The following is an 8,229-nucleotide window of genomic DNA, read 5'->3' as shown; positions in this document are numbered from 1 at the left end:
GGATCCAAATGAAGAGAACAGGAAACAATACAAAGAATGGAATGTCAAATGTAAAGCTCTGATAAGGAACGCAAAAGAGACTTTGAATAGAAGCTTACCTCAGAGGCACTAACACATAATAAAAACTTTTTTAGGTCCATTTGAAGCAAGAAGCTGGTGAGAGTCAGTTGGACCACTAGACCAGTGTTTCTCAACTTCTTCAAGCCAAGTACCCCCTAAGTCTAACAAATATCAACCGAGTACCCCTGTCCAAGCTCTGCCCTAGATCCACCCAAGCTCCACCCCAGACCTGCCTAAGCTCTGCCTCAGACCCGCCCAAGCTCCACCCCTGATTCCACCCTCATCATAATAGTACTCATTGTAATGCAATTTCTTCCATTCATTTTTCATATACACACAATATAATCTTATTAACAATATATAATGATAACCACAAAATTAAAAAAAAAAACAGAAAGCACACTATACGCAGAGAAAATGTTAATTATCATTTATCCTTATATTTTTTTTCAAAGAGGTTAAGGCAGATGACTTTAAAATATACAATGTCACCTCAGGAACAGCTACAAAAAAATAGACAAATATAGTGCAAAATACAGGCAGCAGATATAAATTCTCAAAACTGATGCATTTCAATCACTAAATTGGAAATAAAATCATTTTCCTTACCTTTGTTGTCTGGTGATTTTATTAGTCTCTGGTTGCACTTCCTTCTGACTGTGCATCCAACATTTATTTATTTCAGCCTCCTGCATGCTTCCTCTCCTCCAGACCTCATTCCCTTCCCCAACCAACATCTCTCTCTATCCCTCCATGAGTCCAACTTTTCTTCCTTTCTCCTTTGTCAACATGTCTCCCTCTCTCTCTCACTCACTGTTCATCTGTCTTTCTCTCATTCCCTCCCTTGCTGCAAAGGGAGTGAGGAAAGAGAAAGAGAGATCCATGGTGCATCTCTCCCCCTTCAACTGCCACATCCAACATTTCTCCATCTCTCATCCCCCAGATCATGTGCAGCATCTTTCACAACTGCCCACCAGCCCCATGCCCAACATTTCTCTTTCTATCACCCCTCTCCAGCACATGCCACATCTCTTCTTCCATTCCTTCCACCACTATGTCCAACATTCCTCCCCCTTGCATCCCTCTCATTCTGTCCCACTATTCTCTCTCCATAACCATATTCAACATTTCTCCCTCTCAACCTTCTCTTCCCTATGAATGTCTACCTCACTCTTCTCTCTCTATGCCCAACAATTTTCCTCTTTCTTCCTTTGCACCATCTCTTTCCCTCTTGCTCACACACTCATGCCCAACAATTCTCCCTTTCTATTCCATCCCTCCTTTCTGTGTCCCAAGTTCATGCCCCTCCCTTCCTCCATCCACATGCATCTTTCCCCCTCTTCTTTTTCCCTTCCAGCCATGCACATCTCTCTCTATTTCTTTCCATTCCACTTTATCCATGTGCACCTTCTTCTTTTCTCTTCTTTTCCTCTTCATCCATGTGCATATATTCCCTTTCTCTTCAGTTCCCCTTCCCTCTCCTCCATCCATGTGCATTTCCTCCTCTTTCTTCCCTTCCTCTCCATCCCATAAGAAGCATATCTCTTCTCCCCTTCTCCTCCATCCATGCCCAGCATTTCTCCACACCCATTCAGCCAACCAGCCAACCTTACCAACTCTCTCCATTTCCTCACATCCCTTAGTCTAACATCACTCCCTTTCTCATCCCCCCCCAGCAAGTCAAACATTTCTCCTCATCTAACTTTCCTCCTGCCGCCCTACCACTGCCTGACCCAGAATCTGGATTCCATGCAGGGTCCAGCACTGGTGCTAACTTCAATGAAGAGCCTTCATGCACTCGGGAAGGCCCTTTCGGCTCCACCTACTTTGACATGTTTGCATCAGAGGGGCGGTACGAATAGGGCCTGACAAGCAGAGAGACTCAAAGGTTCTGTCAGTTAAGCTAGTGCCAGTGCCGAACCTTGTATAGACTCTGGACTACCTGCAAGGCAACGGGAGCGTGGCAGAAGATGGAGGGCTCTTCATTGCTGGAGTTAGCTTGGTGTTGCCTGGACTGTGGGGCCACCCCGGTGGAGGGAAGCCTTCTGGGTGAGCAGGGGTGGCCCCACAGTCTGTACAAGAGTGCAGCAGAGCAGTACAGGGTCCAGGCATGGGTTAGGAACCCAAAATCTCTAAATTGAAACAGGGACCAAGAACTGAGAGCACATACCAGATAGGGATCAGGAAACACAGGCTAAATCTAGAATAGACCAGGAACCACACAAGAAAGTCTACCACAAGCCAATCCCCCTTCAAAGTGTTGGACCAGAAAGGGTGTCCCTCCCCTCTCACCTTTCCTTATATTCAGCCTTAACCAGGGACACGTCCATTTCTGTTCCAATGGGGATATCTAGAAGCATATCTACCCTAAAAATACCCAGAGTACAACAAACATCTGGCACTGCAATAGGGCTTCAGCTCCCTAGGTCAGACTCTATCAAGTCTGACAGTGATGCTTCTTTGAGTTGGTGTAGTTATAAGAACCTATTGTTCTGCTTTGACTGTACCTACTCAACAGCAAGAGCTAGAAACACTGCACATCTCTACTTCAAGTCTTTAATCACAAAGCTGAGTTAATTACAGCAGTGCACTCACTCTCCTAATCAGGGAATTTCATATTGAATGAATCTTCCCCTTTACCCTTCCTCAATAATACAAATAATGGGCAAACTGTGTAACTGACAAGTATAGTTGGCACCAAGTTTTTCTTGCCTTGGTTTTAGGTGGCAGAATTTAACTTAGACAATCCTACTTTTAATACCTGTGCCCAGGAACCTGGCTTACCCATATCCTGCCCAGCAAGATGATGGCCATGCCAGCAACCTTCACTATACAACTGTTACTATCTCTTCCACAAAACTAGAAGAAAGCTGCTGGCAAGGATTCCCAGGCCCACCATCTGAAGATGCCTGAAGAGCTGTTGCTTCTTATGCCAGAAGATGGAGCTGTGAGTTTCTCCTATGCTGGAAAAGTCTATGGGGTCCTTTTATCAAGCTGCAGTAGGGGGTTTAACGCGCGTTAAACCACCTGCCTCACTAGCCGTTAACGCCTGCATTGAGCAGGCGTTAGTTTTTTAGCTGGCCGCGGGGGTTAGCACGTGATGAAATGTCTGATGCACTAACCCCGCTAGCACGGCTTGATATAAGGACCCCTAAGTGCCAGAGCCTGGGTACAAATCCACAATCTGAAGTATTTATTTCACTTATTTTTATCCCTTTTAAACATAAGCAGCTTACAAAAAACATACAAGTAAATCCAATAAAAACAAACAATTATAGCAAAAAATTGAGCCTTTCAGCAATTTTTTGACATACACGTCATTCGTGCACAGACGTACATATGCTGTATTTACTTTTCTTCATTCAAAGGTTGTCAACATAAATAATATCGTCTTCTGTCATTTAAAGCTGCAATATGGGATAAAGATTTTAATTCTCTAAGTGACCTCTTGCTCATATCAGCATTTTAGGAGACAACTGAAAACGTATTTATTTACAAGACTTTTAGGAGATTAATTTATTAAATTAAATTGTATATGTGCAGTTTTTAATTCTATTTTGTAAACTGCATATAATTTAATGGTATTGCGGTATAGAAATATATTTTTACTAGTGTTTTTACTAATGGTATTGCGGTATAGAAATATATTTTTACTAGTGGCCAGAATGTTCCCTGCCGCTGGGTTGGCTGTCACGGATCACATACCACAACAGCAGGGAACACGAAATCCTAAGTGCGCATGTGCGCTTAGGATTTTATTATATAGGATGTTATGTTACCCCATAATCTCTTCATCAACAACTGGAAAAACTAATAGCGAACAAATCCATATGGCTGGATGAAATACTTCCAAGGATACAGAAGGAATATTCTAAGCCACCTTGATTTGTAAATGTTTCTTTCTAGGTTCTGGTGAGCTCTTTTTAAAATTTGTATAACAGATCCTTGGAGACAGAGGAGGTTCCATGAGATTGAAGGAGGGTAGATGTGATCCTTTAAAACAAATAGGAGGAAATGTTTTTTTTCACTCAAGGAATAGTTAAGCTCTGGAACTCATTGCCAGAGGATGTGGTAACAGCGATTAGCATAGCTGGGTTTAAAAAAGGTTTGGAAAAGTTCCTGGAGGAAAGGTCCATAGTCTGCTATTGAGGCAGATGTGAAGGAAGTCACTGCTTGCTCTGGGATCAGTAGCATGGAATGTTGTTAGTATTTGGGTTTCTGTCAGGTGCTTGTGACCTGGATTGGCCACTGTGGAAACAGGATACTAGGCTACATGGACCATTTTTCTGACCCATTATGGCTATTCTTATGTTCCACAAAAATGGTGACAGAAAAGTAGGAAACTGCAGGCCAGTAAGCCTCACTTTGATGGTAGGAAAAATTAAGGGTGAATACACTTCCTAGAATCCAAAGGCTTACAAGATTTGAGGTTACATAGGGCTCCTTTTATGAAGATGCGCTAGCGTTTTTAGCGCACGCACGCTAGCAAAAAAACTACCGCCTGCTCAAGAAGAGGCAGTAGCGGCTAGTGCGCATGGCATTTTAGCGCGTGCTATTCCGCGCGTTAAGGCTCATATTTTTACCAAAGGAAAATCATGGCACACTAATCTGATTGATTTCTTTGACTGGGTAACCAAGAACTGGATTGAAGGCATAGGCTAGATGTGGTCTATACAGGGCCCATTTTCAGCAAAGTCTCTAGCATGGTTCCTCATAGGAAGCTTGTGAACAAATTGAACAGGCTAAAGTTAGGACCCAAAATGATAAAGTTAGGACCCAAAATGATAAACTGGATTACAAACTGGTTGACTAACAGATATCAGAGGGTGGCAGTAAATGGAATTTACTCAGAGGTGAGCAACAGAGTGCCCCATGGATCAGTTTTGGGGCTGATTTCATTCAACATATTTATGAGAGATGCTGCCAAAGGGTTAGAAAAGTTTGTTTTTCGCAGATGATACATATTTGCAACAAGAGTGGACATCCTGGAGGGAATGGACAACATGAGAAATGATCTAAAAAGATTAGAAGAATAGCCTAATTTTTGGCAATTAAAATTTAATGCAAAAAGTATAAAGTGATGTACATGAGGTGCAGAAACATAAGAGTCATATTTGCTAGGAGGTGAGAGGCTGATAAACACAGATTGGGAGAGAGACCTTCCGGGTGACAGTGTCAGAGGATCTTAAGGCAGGGAAACAAAAGTGGTGGCTGTAGCTAGAAGAATGATGAGCTGCAAAGAGAGAGGCATATCCAGTAGAAGAAAGGAGATGTTAAATGCCTTTGTACAAGTCATTGGTGAGGCCCTATTTGGAGTATTATGTTAAGTTTTGGAGGACGTAACTTGTTAAGGCGGTTAAGAGGAAGTCAACAAAAATGATAGAGCTTGCACTACAAGACATATGAAAAGAGACTTGAAGACTTCAAGATGTGTATACTTTAGAGGAAAGGGGACATAGGGGGATATGATATAGGCATTTAAATTCTTAAAAAGATATTAATATGCAAACTAATTTTCAGGGACGGGGAAGCAATAGAACTAGAGGTCTTGAGTTGAGATTGCAAGGTGGGGAGGACTTAGAAGCAATGCCAGGAAAATATTCTTTTTCACAGAGTGGTAGACTGGAATGCCTGCCCTCCCATGAGAAGCCATGAAGACAAAAACTGACAGAATTCAAGAATGTGTGGGCTAAACACAGAGAATCACTATATAGAAATAAGGTGGAATCCTAATAGAGCAAAACTTAAATGACCTTATAACTAGAGTGGTCTTTGATGACAGCTTCAGAGTTTGGGAAGTAAGGCTAATGCTGAATAGACCTCTGCATCCTATAAATGGCAAACCCCCCCCAAAAAAAACAAAACCAAAGCAACCAACCCAAATTAAGCTCAAGGCTGAAGTGGGCTCCAACAGCATAGAATAAGAGTGAATAGGAAGGATTGAGTATGTGAATGAATGGAGGGTGAGAGGAGTGGAGAAAGAACGTGCGGGAGATGCATGGTTCTGCGTTTAGGAAGAGGAGTTTGGAGGCATTGCTGCAGGGAGAAGTGAGGAGTGCAGTGGGAGAATTCTGATTGCAAGGACTTAGCGGGGGGGGGGGGGGGAGGACGGGAGCGTGTTACATAGTAAATATTGGCAGTTAAAGATCTGCACGGTCCATCCAGTCTGCCCATCAAAGCGACCAGAATTGAATCTGACACTGCACAGAACACTTTATCTCTCCCTGCCAATTTTGGGCAACAGGCCATAGAGGTCTATAATCCAACATCAGTCCTACTTCCCAAAGGGAGAAGCCACAAAGCATCGAGACGCAGCAGCGGGTTAGAGAGTCTTTCTGTCCTCCCATGATGCTGTGCGGCGTCGCTCGTAACTGGAAAATGGCGGCGGTGTGAGAGGTGGAATTGGCCGCCAAGAGTCGAGACCAGAAGTCCGAATCCCGAACCGAGCTGAGGCGAATTGGAATCGCTTCCAATACCAGCAGTTTGGTAAGTACTCGCTGGAATTAAAACGGATCTTGGTTTCCTAGCAGCCGTTCCTCTAGTCTATTCAACCTTTGGGGCCTGGGAAAGTGCCTGCACTTTTCTTTCATTTCCACAGAAGAGGCGTAAAAAAGCGTCATTGGAAGTAGGGCTGCACGCTCGGCTCCCGATAAGTTAAGCGCTAGTTAAAACACTTTTTATATTTCTTCTGTAACCACATTTAAATACAATAGGTATAAAAATATGTATTTTCAGGATGGGGGTCGCGCATAAGTATTGGTAAAAACTAGCTTAGCACTGATAATGTATAATTAGGGCTTCATTTTCTAATGGTTGGCTATCTTGAGAACAGGCTACTGGGCTTGATGGACCATTGGTATGACCTAGTAAAGCTATTCTTATGTTCTTATAATTATACATTTTTATTTTCAAACCAATTACAGGCTGGGTGCATGTATCCTAAAATTCAATGTGTATTAGAGTTTTTGCATTTTGGAATTAAATTTTAGAAACCCAACTTAATGGAAACGCTTTTAAAACAGAGAATGGTGAAGTTTCTGGAATCCAGTGGATTACAGGACCAGAGGCAACATGGATTCACTAAAGGTAGGTCTGACAAATTGGATCAATTTCTTTGATTGGGTGACCAGAGAATTGGGTAGAGGGAGTGCGCTAGACTTGGTGTATTTTGATTTTAGCAAAGCCTTTGACAGTGTTCCACACAGATGTCTAATAAATAAACTGAGTGCTCTTGGCAAAGACTTTGCTAAAATCTAAATATACCACATCTAGCGCATTTCCTCTATCCAATTCTCTGGTCACTCAGTCAAGGAAATTGATCAGATTTGTCTAAGACCTACCTCTAGTGAATCTACCTTGCCTCCAATTCTGTGATTCACTGGATTCCAGAAACTTCACCATTCACTGTTTAGCGTTTCCATTAATTTACTTACTACAGAAGCCAGACTTACTGGCCTGTAATTCCCTACTTCTTCCTTACTACTTTTGTGGAGAGGGACCACATCCGCCCTTCTTCAGTTCTCTGGTACCACTCCCGACTCTAGAGACTCATTGAAAAGGTAAGTCAGCGGAATCACCAGAACTTCCATAAGTTCCTTCAGCATCCTCGGATGTAGACTATTTGGCCCCATCATTTTGTCTACTTTTATTTTAGCTAGCTCCTCATGAACACAACCCTCTGAAAATCGATCAGGATCTACCACTCCTCCATCCCAATTCATGTTTGTCTTCTGTGGTCCCGCTCCTGGCGCTTCAACCGTGAACACAGAACAGAAATATTTGTTAAGCAATTTAACTTATCAGCTTCTACATATTTCTCCCCTTGACCTTTGAGTCTCACAGTGTCACTTTTGCACTTCTTCCTATCGCTAATATATCTAAGAAAATGGCTTGTCTCCCCGTTTTACTGTTTCAGCTATTTTTTCTTCCATTTGCATCTTTGCTTTCTTGACCATACAATCAGCCTCTTTTCCAGATATTTTTGCCTGTCTTCCTCTTTCAGTGATATTTGGTAGTTTATGAAAGCTAACCTCTTATTCCTTACCAGCTATTACTTTTTGAGAACCAAAGCAGCCTTCTTTTCCTCTTACTTTTACTTTGCCTACTGTGGAGTTCCTTTTTAATTTTGATTTTTTTTTTACATTTAGTGTTGTAAACCACCAAGGTCAC

General features: G+C 42.4%; 1 protein-coding gene across 1 annotated transcript in view; it reads left to right on the top strand.

The window, feature by feature from the left end:
• The first annotated feature begins 6,322 nt into the window (after positions 1 to 6,322).
• Positions 6,323 to 8,229, top strand: part of EDC3 (enhancer of mRNA decapping 3) — a 46,442-nt gene continuing 44,535 nt past the window's right edge. The window contains exon 1 of the mRNA XM_033919473.1: positions 6,323 to 6,546. The gene's annotated coding sequence lies outside the window, so the exon portion shown is untranslated. The remainder of the gene's footprint in view (positions 6,547 to 8,229) is intronic.

This window comes from Geotrypetes seraphini, chromosome 14 (assembly GCF_902459505.1).
Source record: "Geotrypetes seraphini chromosome 14, aGeoSer1.1, whole genome shotgun sequence".
NCBI lineage: Eukaryota > Metazoa > Chordata > Amphibia > Gymnophiona > Dermophiidae > Geotrypetes > Geotrypetes seraphini.
Note: the sequence above shows the minus strand (reverse complement) of the source record. Positions and strands in the feature narration are given on the sequence as shown.